Genomic DNA, 15,183 nt, shown 5'->3' with positions numbered 1-15,183 from the left:
CTCGTATATTCAGGTGTAGTGTCGGCAGACTTGCCAACACTACGCACACTAATTGAAAGAGGAGGCCAAGATGCACGCGCTGACTCACGCAGGTGGGCGTTAGGTCTGAAACAGGATACGTAATGAATGCTATAAAGAAAAGTACGTAGCTGCTAGAAAACTTAACTTTAATCCATAATTTGTATACAGCGTTCTTGACGATACAAGTGAGACTCTCTATATAAATGCAATATAATGCTAAAGGCGCCTTGCTAGGTCGTAGCCATGGACTTAGCTGAAGGCTATTCTAACTATCTCTCGGCAAATGAGAGAAAGGCTTCGTCAGTGTAGTCGCTAGCAAAGTCGTCCGTACAACTGGGGCGAGTGCTAGTCCGTCTCTCGAGACCTGCCGTGTGGTGGCGCTCGGTCTGCGATCACTGACAGTGGCGACACGCGGGTCCGACATGTACTAATGGACCGCGGCCGATTTAAAGCTACCACCTAGCAAGTGTGGTGTCTGGCGGTGACACCACATCAGGTACACACTGAGGTGAAAAATGTCATGGGGTACCTCATCATGTCGTGTCGGTACTCCGTTTGTGCAGCACCTCGACATTACATGGACTAAACAAGTCGCTGGAAGTCCCCTGTAGAAGTACTGAGCCTTACTGCCCCTGTAGCCGTCCATAATTGTGAAGTCTTATCTTTAACAACATGCACTACTGGGCATTAAAACTGCTACACCACGAGGATGACGCGCTACAGACGCGAAATTTAACCGACAGGAAGAAGATGCTGTGATATGCAAATGATTAGCTTTTCAGAGCATTCACACAAGGTTGGCGCCGGTGGCGACAGCTACAACGTGCTGACATGAGGAAAGTTTCCAACCGATTTCTCATACACAAACAGCAGTTGACCGGCGTTGCCTGGTGAAACGTTGTTGTGGTGTCTCATGTAAGGAGGAGAAATGCGTACCATCACGTTTCCGACTTTGATAAAGGTCGGATTGTAGCCTATGGCGATTGCGGTTTATCGTTTCGCAACATTGCTGCTCTCTTTGGTATAGTCAGCAGCAAAGTACTCTGCGCCTGTCTGGCTTAATAGTCCGCGCGTAATAAACATAGACGAACAGCTCAATGTGGCCGTGCACATTATTAGTGGGTCAATACGATCTACTCCCACATACTGGCTACCTGTCTTGAGCCACATTCCACGTCCTGATATCCGACGGAAGAGCGCGCTACTACGTGAATACTAGAAGACTGCTAATAACACCGACCTTTTAGTACTGGACGACGTATTCCCCGCGGAACGAAAAAGACTAAGAACAGGACATCCCACTCTCATCATAGCCAGGACTTTCATGGAGACTAAATTCAATCCAATCGATGAATGGAAACTCTGCTGACAATAAAACTGTTCCCTACAATGCCTGAAGCTGCCTTGTCTCCAGAAGAAACTCCCTGGCCTCGATCAGCATCGGGAAATTTGGACTATCTTGAACTACATCGAAGGGGCGATGGACGATGTGCAGACACTCTCTACAAACGGGGCAAATCTTCATTACCGTCATGTTACTGTGGTGCAGAACGACAGACAGTTGTTCATGTCGTATCGACATGTGCCGCGCGTGCCTACAAGTGTTATTTCAAGGATTTCCTCACAGCGACAAGTGACGTTATAAAGTGCATAAAAGAACTTGATATCCATCTATAACTGTTGTTATTTTATGCGTGAGAGCTGTGCTTAAATGTTGATGAATATCTTTGTATATGTATTGCCAGAGGATAAATAATAAATAAATTGCGGAAGTGTTGTTGATGCAGGATACTGTGCAAGAACTGACTTCTCGATTATGTCCCATAAATTTTCGATGGCATTCATGTCACGTAACCTGGGTGGCGAAACCATTCGCTCGAATTCTCCAGCATGTTCTTCAAACCAATCGCGAACGGTAGTAGCCTGATGATATAGCGCATTGTCATCCACAAAAATTCCATCGTATTTTGGAAACATGAAGTCTGAAGGGCTGCGAATGCTCTCTAAGTAGCCGAACATAAAAATTCCCAGACAGTGACCCAGTCCATTAGATGTAAACACAGTCCACACCACTGTGGAGCGACAGCGAGCTTGCACAATGTCTTGATGACAACTTTGGTCCATAGCTTCGTGTGGTCTGTGTCATACTAGAAACCTACCATTAGCTCTTACCAATTTAAATCGGGACTCTTCTGACCAGGCCACGGTTTTCCAGTCGTCTGGGGTCCAACCGATACGGTCACGAGCTCAGGAGACGCGCGGCAGTCGATGTGGTGCTGTTAGCAAAGCCACTCGCTTCGGTCGTCTGCTGCCATGGCCTATTAACGCCAGCTTTCGCGACACTGTCCCAACGGATACGTTTGTCGTGCATCCGACGTGGTTTTCTGCGGTAACCTCACGCAGCGTTCCTTATCTGGTAGCACTGACAACGCTAAGGAAACGCCGCTGCTCTCGGTCGTTAAGTGAAGGCCATCGGCCACAGCGTTTTCTGTGGAGAGAGATAATACCAGAAATTTGGTATTCTCAGCACACTCTTGACACCGTGGATCTCGGAATATCGTTTTGCTTAACGATATCCGAGAAGAAATGTCCCATGCGTCCAGCTCCAACTACCATTCCGCGATCAAACTCTTAATCCCTGTCGTGCGCCCATAATCACGTCGGACACATTCCCACACGAATCAGCTGCGTAAGAATGATGGCTCCACCAATGCACTGCCCTTTTATACCTTACTTACATGATACTACCGTCATCTGTATATCGCTACTCCATGACATTTATCACTTCAGTGTGCATTCATGTATATGGCAGGTCTCTCTGTTAGTGTCCATTCATGTAAATAGCAGGTCTCCGTGTTTTCCTTGGGATGTATTGCTTTGTCACTGGGTGGGACACAGCTTGAAGTGTTGCACATACAGTTCGATTACTCACATTGTATGTAAACAGCTACTAAAGATAAGGAACGGTAATCATACTTACGCAGAACAAAGAGAGTCTTTTCCCACGTAACATGCGCAAACAATATGCCCATCGTAACATATCGTTTAGGAAATAATGGATCTGACATTTATGATATCTGCATCTATCTCTGGAACTCCGGTCTCACTTTCATTTATACCTTTTCCTGTTCCAACAGAGAATGAAGCACAGGAAGAACGATTATCGGTAAGCCTCCGTAGATTTCATGTGATTTTTCCGAAGGGGTCTGAGCCGTGGCTGGCTCATGCTATGAGCTGGATTAAACCTTCATTGCGATTCTGTGTTACGTCTCCCGCGGTTATCGCGATTATGCTGTTATCCTGGCAGCAGCGGTATGTATCGATGTGCGCACCGTGGTCTATCTTTGACCTGGCGCTTATAGTTTCTGGCTGGGCGGTATGCTACCAGTCTGTCGGTTGGCGTGGAGCAGCGAGGAATTCTCCACGGGACGTAGTTTGGTTGGGGCCGCGGGCGGTCTCTACGTGGTGTCGGAGTGTGTGCGACTGTTCCCATTGCTACGAGGTCCGTGGTTCACCGACCCTGGACACGAAAATTGAGTTTGTATTTAATCTACCAGCAAGTCAAGACTGTTCACATTGTGTCGTTTGGAGTTCGTTGTCAGCTCCTGGGATATTCCCGCGGACAAAAACATGGTTTTCAAGTTGGAAAATTCTAGCCACCCTCCGGTGGAGTTTCACTGTATTTGGTTATTTGAATTGAAGTGCACCAGCGGAATCTTCTGCCTTGTGGCCATTAACGTTACGGTTACCTGCCCTGGCCGTTTACGTAAATTTCAGGCATTGTAGTTTCCTCATCATGTTGTTGCTGTCCAGCACGATGTGTAGTTTGACAGCTCTATGCGGGCGCCAATATCTTCTACATTGTTCCCTTGAACTACCTGTTGTGCCTGGTTGGGTGAAGTGGAAGTTATCTTGATGATGGGTTCGCTGACTATCGGCCGCTTGGGTTGTCGTCGGATTGTGAATGGTTGGCCCGACTGCCTGTCTCACCTAAGCGAGCTTTAGTGTTTGAATTCCATGCCGACCCTCGAACATCTGGGCACCCTCGGGTGTACTGCCTTTTTTTTATTTTGTTCTCGTTGGTTTTTTTTTTAAATTAAGGTTGTTTTGCCCTTGAGGCGTAAGATTCTTTAGACCTTCAGCCCAATTTAAAGAACTGTTTCACGTAAGGCCTTTGGCATTTTAAGGTTTTAATGTTGTTGAATTTCAAGTTTTGGGCCTTCAGCCGAGTTTGAGTTGTTTTGCTCTTAAAGCCTTCAGCCTAGTTCAAAGAACTGTTTCACGTAATGCCTTTGACATTTAAAAAATTTTAATGTTGCTGAATTTTAAGTGTTGGGACTTCAGCCGATTTTGAGTTTGAGTTGTTTTGCTCTTAAGGCCTTCAGCCTAAATTAAAAGAACTGTTTCATGTAAGGCCTTTGGTCTTTAAAAAAATTAATGTTATGGAGATTTATGTGTTAGGCCTTCAACCAATGTGAATTTAACTTGTTTGCTCTCGAAGTGTCTGATTCTCTGGGCCTTCAGCCTAATTAAAGAACTGGTTTAAGATAAGGCTTTGCCTTTTAAATTTCTCTTTTGGCTGAGTTTTGCCTAATTAAGAACTGTTGTATGTAAGGCCTTTTTTTTAAATTTAATGTTGTTTAGCCTTAAGCGTTGGGCTTTCAGCTGATTTTGAATTCAAATTTTTTGCTCTGAAAATCTCAGATTCTTTGGGCCTTCAGCCTAAATAAATAACGTTGTAAGATAAGATTGTAAGATAAGACTTGCCTTTTAAATATCTGATTATGCTTATTGGCCTTCAGCCGTTTTTAAATTAAAGTGGCTTTCAGCCAATAATTGAGTCGCAAATATTAAATCTGTATGTTTAAAAAAAAAGATTTTTTGGGGTTCTTGAAATGTTTGATCAAGTAATAAAGTTGTATGTTCGAGTGTAACTAACATCCCCTCATTTTGGCCCCTTTCCACGATTTAAATTACTTGTCCTGTCCTGTGGATTAAGCCAGGCGTCTCAGGATCATTTAACGACATGTACGTTGGACAAATTATTGTGTTGTCAGAGTCTTCTTCGAACGTAAGGCTCTTACTGATGCAAACGCCTCTCTTATAGCAGCGTCCTTCACTGGTGTTTCCTGAGCATCTGTATGACGCTCTCCAGTTTGGTAAACGAACCCCTGAAGAAACGCGCTGTTCTCCTTCGGATCTATATCTGTGTGTTGCTCCGGGTATGGACCCCAGATCGACGAGTAATATACAGTCATTGTCATCAAACAAGGACCTACGATTGAAGAATCTTTGCACCACAAGTTCAGTGACATTAAGTATAAAGAATCATGTTGTCAGAATGGAACAGTTTAGCTCCATGAGTAGCGAGATGGGACACTGCTTAAGGCGGTGGAACCGTATTCGTGTAGAGAACAGTTCCAAACCCATCTATCCAATTTGATGTATTTCGTGGTTTCTGTAAATGATTTTAAGCAGCTGCTTCTAAAAATTCTTCCACAAATCCTTTGTCAGTTCCTTCTCTCATCCTTGGCTAACTGAAATTGTGCTTGGCTCCAACATGTATGTGGTACATCAGACTAAAGTTGCAAGTTTTCTACTCCACACAAACTGCTATCCGGAAGGCTTTATACAAGCAACTTGCCGTCATCAAGCCTGTTCACGAGACTGTCATCTCAGCAATTACTGTCGGGTTTGAAACCGTTGTTGACATTCGTCTCTGGTCCCTGTCGGGTAACATATTTTGACGATCGTTCTTCTTATGCCATGTTACACGGCTACAAGTGGTGTACTATTTCTTGGAGAGATGTTGGACATACCGCGTTGATACGTGAACAAATCGGGTAGCTTTTTTCACGGTGAGGTCATGAATACGACCAAACACGATATTTGCCATTCTGCCATACCCTCTCGCCGACCTATCTTACTGCGCTGATTCCACACGACCATCTGGCACATACACACGTCACTGTCATGTCCTACGAAACCGTGGAGGGTCACATGACAGGATGGGAGTCGTTCTTCGCCACCTAAAGTTCTCAAAAAGCGACAATAGTTCTCTCCATGAAGTCACCAGTATTGTGTGGGATTAGGTTAGTATTTCATTTATTTACCCAAGGCATGCTAATAGACATATTGCAGGCGTCTTAAAAGGAAGATGAACTTATCTTACGTTCCACTGCGTACGTGGGATTAAGATGATAAATCACATCACAACGAACATCGCAACAGGTCAACGGTCAATAATGTGAGTCGCATATACCTATCAGGATCGTGCTTACTGCATTACAGGCATTAAACTACGCGATATGGTATTGTTGCAGGTCGCTAAACGGAACGCACACAAAGGACAGAGATAAGTTATTGGAAGCAATATACTGTGTATTGTGTTAAGTTTTGAAGAGTCCTGTTTCGTCGACTTGTTCACACAGAACCTGAAAGGAGCTACGGTAAGTAACGATGAAGTCCTAGTGCAGGTGCATACTCAATAAATAAATAATTCAGATGAGTGTTTGGCTGGAAACGTAGATTATTTTAGATGGAAATTTGATAACGCTTACCTTAATAGTTATGACTGAAATCACATCAATATTTTGCGCACTAAACTTCCTTATCGGTTTGACATTATAAGATAAAAGCAGCCTGTAATCACTCTTGATGAAAGAGGGATTCTCACGCTTTCCCACTTGGGAAACCATTAACTGCTGCCACTCTTGACTCCTGTCTGCCTTACTGTTCGTGTATTTGTGCAGCAGTTGATTTCGTTAACAGTGTGGCTGGAATTATAGTGTCATTTCTAAGGAATACTAAACTACACCTGCAATACAGTCGATGCCCACATATTACTTTCAGTCAATACGTAATGTATGTAAGGAATAAAAACTCAGAACAACTTACAATGAGTGCCGAAACAGGACGACTTTTCGCGCCATTCTCTACTAAATAAATCATACGATTAACCTCACCGAGCAATTCAGACGCCTAATTACTTGGTACAATTCTGCTTGTGATATACTGTCCACGCACGGAAAAAGTTTTTCGAAAGTCAGTATCTGAACAAGTTGTTTGTGATAAATCTACGAGTACTTGTGAATCACACATTTAGCCACCAATGTCCTTTTCTAAAATAACGCACTATGGCATTATGAACCTTGAAATTCCGTCTTCAGGTGCATTGCATTTTATCGCGTCTCTGGGCATCTTTTTATATGACTTCTTGGGTCGTTCTATCCCTATAATCTCATTTTAAATACGTCGGTAATTCCATAATTTCGAACTGAAGAACTTAATCAAAGAGCACTGAACGATATAAAACTTTTTTTCTGACTCATCAGTCTTATGACTGGTTTGATGTGGGCCTACACGGATTTCTGACCTATGCAACCTTTTCGTCTCAGAGTAGAACTGGCAGCATAGGTCCTCGATTACTTGCTATATCTGTTCCAGTCTCTGTCTTCCTCTACGGTTCTTACCTCCCACACCTCTAGTGCCACCGAGGTGGTTCCCTGAAGTGCTTGGCTCTAAATGGCTCTGAGCACTATGGGACTTAACAGCTATGGTCATCAGTCCCCTAGAACTTAGAACTACTTAAACCTACCTAACCTAAGGAGAACACACAACACCCAGAGATTCCCTGAAGTCTCAACAGATATCCCATCATCCTGTCCCCTCTTCTTGTCAGTGCTCTCCATCGTTCCATAATTAATTTCCTCGTCCATTCTCTGGAGAACATCCTTATTTCTTACTTATCAGTCCACCTAATTTTCAACATTTTTCTGTAGCACCACATCTCAAATGCTTACATTCTCTTCTGTTCCACTTCACCCACAGCACATCTTTCACTAACATTCAATGCTGTGCTCCAACAGTACATTTTCAGAAATTTCTTTCTAAAACTAAGGCCTACGTTCTATACTAGTAGACTTCTCTTGACCAGGAAAGCCCTAGTTACCCGTGATGCTTAGGTAGCATAATTCCTTAACGTCATCTCCGTCTTGATTACCGATTCAAATGTTAAGTTTCTCGCTGTTCTCATTTGTACTACTCTCTTCGATTTACTCACATTCTGTGTTCTGTATTCGTTACACTGTTCATTCCATTCATCAGATTCTCTCATTCTTCTTCTCTCTCGCTGTGGATAGCAATGTTATTAGCGAATCTTGCCACTGATATCCTTTCACCTTAAATTTTAATCTCACTTTTCAACCTTTCTTTAATTTCCGTCATTGTTTTGACATCTAGGTTAAACAGTAGGGGCGAAAGACTACATCATTTTAAATCCTTACAAGTCGTTCTTGGTCTTCTACTCTTATTATTCCCTCTTGGTACCTGTACATACTGTCTATCACCCGACTTTCCCTACAGCGTACCCCCATTGTTCTCAGGATTTCGAACATCGGGTGGCTTTACCTTTCCTAAAGCCCATCAAGTTGTCATCTAACAGATTCTCAAAAAAATGGTTCAAATGGCTCTGAGCACTATGGGACTTAACTTCTGAGGTCATCAGTCCCCTAGAACTTAGAACTACTTAAACCTAACTAACCTAAGGACATCACACACACCCATGCCCGAGGCAGGATTCGGACCTGCGGCCGTAGCGGTCGCGCGGTTCCAGACTGTAGCGCCTAGAACCGCTCGGCCAGTCCGGCCTGCACAGATTCTCAGCTTTCTTTTCTATATTCCGTGTATTATTCTTGGTAGGCTGGAAACATGAGCTATTAAGCTAATTTTGCGATAGTTATCGCACTTGTCGGTTCTTGCAATCTGGATGATTTTGTAAATGACGTTTTTCCAAAAGTCTGATGGAATATCGCCACTCTCATGGATTCTACGCAGCAAAGACAACAGTCGTTTTGTTGCGATTCCCCAAATTGATTTTAGAAATTCGCATGGAATATTATCTATTCTTGATCTTAAGTGTTCCAAAGACATTTTAAATTCGCATGGAATATTATCTATTCTTGATCTTAAGTGTTCCAAAGATCTTTTAAATCACTTTGGCACATCATCAGACAAGCCAATACCCTGGTTGAGGCTACAGGTTCAATTTGTGGACTGGGTTTACAGTTTTTTACTATTGATGAAAACGTCCTCGGTCCCGGCATCGAAACTCAGCACTGCTTACTTTTTTTATTGAAAATCATCATCTTTGGCGGCCGAAGACTTCCGTCATGAGAAGACACACGTGTTCTGCCGACGCCCTTCTCAGAGAGAGCGGAGGAGCAGGCTGTGTTTCAGGGCACTCTCTTGCCCTTGGTGTCGAAACTGACCCTAACAGACGGACGAATCAGCAAGGATCAACGGCGTGAGAATGCAGTAGGCAATGTGTTAAAGACCAACGATGTGTCTACAGTACATATGGCCTGTAATTGGAAAAAGTGTCGCGATGATCTCTTCATTGGCAAAAGGTTTCCTAATAGTCCCCTATTCGAATCTCCGGGAGGGGACTGCCAAGGGGGAGGTGAACACGAGAAAAAGATTGAATAACAACAAATAGGAAATGTTCTTTTTGTCGGGACGTGAAATATAAAGTGTTTCAATGGGGTAGGGAAACTAAAAAAATCTGAAAGCGGAAATACTAATACTCAATCCTTATATAGAGGAGGTGAGTGAAGTGAACTGCCCCACGGGATTAGCCGAGCGGTCTAAGGCTCTGCAGTCATGGACTGTGCGGCTGAGCCCGGCGGAGGTTCGAATCCTCCTTCGGGCATGGATGTGTGTGTGTTTGTCCTCAGGACAATTTAGGTTAAATAGTGTGTAAGCTTAGTGACTGATGACCTTAGCAGTTAAGTCCCATACGATTTCACACACATTTGAACTTTTTTTAAGCGAACTGGAAAGTAAACAAAGATTTCTGGTTAAAGGAGAATAGGATATCAATAGCCATAAACTCTTCTTCTTCTTCTTCTCCTCAGGGATCACAGACCCTGTAGACCACGTGCTGCGTCAACTACCTGCTTCCACCGCCTTCTATCTCTCGCAGTCTCTCTCCACCTTGCGGAAATTCCTAATGCTGCGATGTCCTTCTCTATGTCATTTTTCCACCTTGTACGAGGTCCGCCCAATGGTCTTGTTGCCTGGAGAGTTCCTTCAAATGCTTTTTTGGTGATTCTGTTGTTTTCCATTCTAGCCACATGTCCAGCCCACTGCAGTCTCTTGCTTTTTAATTTCTGGATGATAGTGGGTTGCTTCATTAGCTGATAAATTTCATTGTTCTTTCGAATTCTCCATACGCCATTCTCCAACACAGGTTTCCAGGTTTTTCTCATTACTTTTCTTTAGAAAATATTGTTTTTCTTTTTCATTCTTTGTAAGCGACCAACTTTCTGAACCGTACAGTACTGTGGGGCAGATGATAGTGTTGTGTATCTTCATCTTTGTGGTGATTGAGAAAGCTTCACTTCTGAGTGGGTTCCTTAGTGAGTACAGACATTCTGGTAGAAAATCACAAATTCAGTCGCACAACTGAAGCGATACTCCAATTGCACACAATTTGATTAGAAGTCTCTTGTGAGGAATGGTGTCAAAAGCCTTTTGGAAACACAGAAATGTAAAATCAATTTGGGATACCCTGTGGGTGTCACTCATTAGTTCTTGCAAACAAAAATCAATCTGTGTTTCACAAGAATGAAAATTTCTGAATCCTTGCTATTTTTCAGCACACTCTTACCTTCGAGGTAGTTTGTAATGTATCAACATGGTAGATGTTCCAAAATTCTACCACAAACCGACGTCAGTGGCATTGGTCTGTAATTCATCAGATTACTTCTATTTTCTTTCTTGAGCTCTGATGTGACCTGCAGAACTCTCCAGCATTTCGATGTGGATCTTTCAATGAGCGAGCAGTTGCACACGACTGCTAAGTACGAGGATATTGCATCACCCTACTCAGAAGGAACATAAATGGTGTATTATGCGGACCAAAAGGCTTGCCTACTCCCAAATTACGCATGTTCACAGCTGTTCTTTATTCGAATTCTGGCATATTTACATCGTCTTCTCTGGTGAAGGAATTTCAGAGGACTGTATTTCATAACACTGTTTTAGCGGCGTTTCATGGCCAGTACTATCATTCGTACTGCACAGTGAAGGTGTTGTCTTGCCACTGGTGTAGTTTACCTACACACCAAAATCTCTTTAGATTTCCTGTCACCTTTCGACACAGTTTCATTGTGGAACCCATTAAAAGCATATCCCACTGAAGTCCTCATCCATGTTCCAAGCTTCATTCGCCCCAGTTACGAGCTTCAGTCAAACAAGAACCACAACCAATCTTTTTTCTGTTCAAACCAACCATTCATACCTCCTTTAAAAAGATTATTTAATGGAATACAATAAACAAAACTAAATAAAAAAGGAAAATTATAAATTTAACTCAATATAAATTGATTTGAAAATTATTTAATTAAAATATTTTAACACAAGTAAAAGAATGACTGGATATCAATTAAATTTAAATTTTATATTGAATAAAAGAATTCCATGCACAAAAAATAAAATTTTGAGAATAAAGGGACAAAATATTTATAAATTCAAAAACTCTTCTTTTATATCAATGGGTTCATTTATTAAGAAGTTCAACAATTCTAATTCTTTCAAAAAATTAATGAGTTAGAATTAAATTTTTTTGTATAATACTACTGATTTTAACTACTGAATGCTAGATTTGGTGAAAATTTCTGTATGGTGCTTAGTAATAAATTTATAATTTTTTGTCAAAGATAAATAATAAATTAATTAATAAACACGATTTTGTTTAGAAAAAGGAAATATGAAACTAAACTGTAAAGGAAAGATATAAGAAAAAAGAGTTTTAGTCTATGGAATTTTTAAACTAAAAAATATAAATTCGGTTTTTCATTTTTTAAATGTAATAAATTTATCACATTTGGTTTTTTAATATTTCAAATTTTTTTCCATTATAATTATCTTTCCCACGAATGTAATATTCAAATATTCACAACTTATGTAAAGTTCATTTAGAAAAATCAAATAAATTTTTATATCCTATATTAGCTCACCAACTAATGTAGTATTCAGATGTCCACAAACTTTTTCTATTTTTAAAAATGTTATAATTTCTTTTCTTGTAAATAAGAAAAAATTAAATTTGGCTAATGTGGGGGACAAATGTAAATTTAAGAAAGAACTTTTTGTTGAAAGAAATAATAAATGAAGAGTGATATAAGTTGAATGTAATGTTTGCAAATTTTATTTTCAGCTCTCTTTAACTATTGACGATTTGGGAAGTGTAATACATAATGAGGCTATTGAGATTTTTGTAGACCATTGGAGAAGAATTGTATGTAACGGATTTTTTTAGTTATGAGGAAACAGATATAGATGTTTGGGAAGCAACTAAGAAAACAAATTCTCTTTTATTATGACCATAAAGAAATAGCAGAATGTTATAAAGAAAAAATAGATATATTTTCAGAGGAATTGAAAATCAAACTCTCTATTATCTATGAGTGTAAGAAATACAGCATATTATTTTAACTATGAGGAAACATATGTTGTTGTTGTTGTGGTCTTCAGTCCTGAGACTGGTTTGTTGCAGCTCTCCATGCTACTCTATCCTGTGCAAGCTTTTTCATCTCCCAGTACCTACTGCAACCTACATCCTTCTGAATCTGCTTAGTGTATTCATCTCTTGGTCTCCCTCTACGATTTTTACCCTCCACGCTGCCCTCCAATACTAAATTGGTGATCCCTTGATGCCTCAGAACATGTCCTACCAACCGATCCCTTCTTCTGGTCAAGTTGTGCCACAAACTTCTCTTCTCCCCAATCCTATTCAATACTTCCTCATTAGTTACGTGATCTACCCATCTAATCTTCAGCATTCTTCTGTAGCACCACATTTCGAAAGCTTCTATTCTCTTCTTGTCCAAACTATTTATCGTCCATGTTTCACTTCCATACATGGCTACACTCCATACGAATACTTTCAGAAATGACTTCCTGACACTTAAATCAATACTGGATGTTAACAAATTTCTCTTCTTCAGAAACGCTTTCCGTGCCATTGCCAGCCTACATTTTATATCCTCTCTACTTCGACCATCATCAGTTATTTTGCTCCCCAAATAGCAAAACTCCTTTACTACTTTAAGTGCCTCATTTCCTAATCTAATTCCCTCAGCATCACCCGACTTAATTAGACTACATTCCATTATCCTTGTTTTGCTTTTGTTGATGTTCATCTTATATCCTCCTTTCAAGACACTGTCCATTCCATTCAACTGCTCTTCCAAGTCCTTTGCTGTCTCTGACAGAATTACAATGTCATCGGCGAACCTCAAAGTTTTTATTTCTTATCCATGAATTTTAATACCTACTCCGAATTTTTCTTTTGTTTCCTTTACTGCTTGCTCAATATACAGATTGAACAACATCGGGGAGAGGCTACAACCCTGTCTTACTCCCTTCCCAACCACAGCTTCCCTTTCATGTCCCTCGACTCTTATAACTGCCATCTGGTTTCTGTACAAATTGTAAATAGCCTTTCGCTCCCTGTATTTTACCCCTGCCACCTTTAGAATTTGAAAGAGAGTATTCCAGTCAACATTGTCAAAAGCTTTCTCTAAGTCTACAAATGCTAGAAACGTAGGTTTGCCTTTCCTTAATCTTTCTTCTAAGATAAGTCGTAAGGTCAGCATTGCCTCACGTGTTCCAGTGTTTCTACGGAATCCAAACTGATCTTCCCCGAGGAAACATATATAGTGAAGAATTATGAATTCCATTACTTCCAAAAATATTAAAAGATTGTATTTGTGCTTATATAGTATTTTAATAAGTTTCTCACTCATGAATTAAGTATTCGTAGTAGTAGGTATTCTGTGTTCTGGCAGGTCTTGCCATGCGCTAAGCATCTTTCACTCTGGTCTGTCCATAGCCACTCTTTTCATTTCTGAATATTTGTCTCCTTGGATACTACCCAGCATTTGATATCTCCTTTTTCCACTTACCCTTTTTCCCTCCAGCATTCCTTCCTTCAATAAACAGTCCCTCCTCAAACAATGTCCAATCCAGTTCCATTTTGTCTTTCTAATGACTTTCAGCATGTTTCTTTCTTCTCCAACTCTTCTTAATACTTCTTCATTACTTACTCAGTCTTCCAATTTCACTTTCTCCATTCTTCTCCATATCCACATCTCTACTGCCTCCCATCTTCTTTCATCTTCCATTCTCAATGTCCAGGTGTCGGCACCATACAGTGCAATGCTCCAGATATAACAAGTCTTTTCCTCAGATCTTTATTTAGTAGTCCTCAAAGTAATTTCTGTTTCCTCTTCAACCCTTCTTTTGCCATTGCAATTATTTTCCTAATTTCTGTTGATTAATACATATCATTCATTGTTACATACCCCAAGCAGTTGAAGTCATTCACAGGCTCTATTTTCTCTCCCCCTATTTTCATATGGCATTTTCTTCCCTTTTCTCCAATTACCCATTAATTGAAGAAGGTAAAGTTTTACTTTTGATACCATATTTTTAAAAGTTTCTCAACCAATAACTGGAGAATCTGGATATTCTTTTATCAATGAAGGCATCAGATATGTTGGAGAATAAAGAAAAAAATTTTGTGGTTAAAAGTAGCAAATAATGTCAGAGTAGTTTTTACATTGTGACAATCTTTTTATCTTTGAGTCATAGTTCTAAGACATATGTAGGATAATCTGTAGCGAAATTATATGGTTTTATTTCAATATCTCCTTTGATTTCTGTTAAACATTTAAAAATACGTAATGTATCACATACTTCTTAGAAAGTATCTCTTGAGGGAAAAGTTCATTCCTTATATTTTTTCGATAAATATTTTGTAATTTAACATTATCAAATGATGTCTTCATCAACTAATTATTTTAGCTTTGTTTCAGAAACAACAAGAGTTAAATATGGGATACAAACTCTGCTGAATTATATTGATTTGTTACATCTAGGTGAAAATTATTTTTACTGGTCAACTGAGTGAGTTCTATACATTGTGGATCATAGATATTGGTACTTTAGGATTTTTAAATCTTTCTCGTTCTAATTCATAATCATACTCACTTTCATATTTAGCTACATATACTATAATCTCAGTATTTCCCTAACAGTTTTTCTTCTTCTTGTAGTATCTTTTATTTGGACACCAGCATCATTTTTGTCAGACCA

Source organism: Schistocerca piceifrons, chromosome 2 (assembly GCF_021461385.2).
Source record: "Schistocerca piceifrons isolate TAMUIC-IGC-003096 chromosome 2, iqSchPice1.1, whole genome shotgun sequence".
Lineage (NCBI taxonomy): Eukaryota > Metazoa > Arthropoda > Insecta > Orthoptera > Acrididae > Schistocerca > Schistocerca piceifrons.
This window is presented reverse-complemented; position numbering follows the sequence as displayed.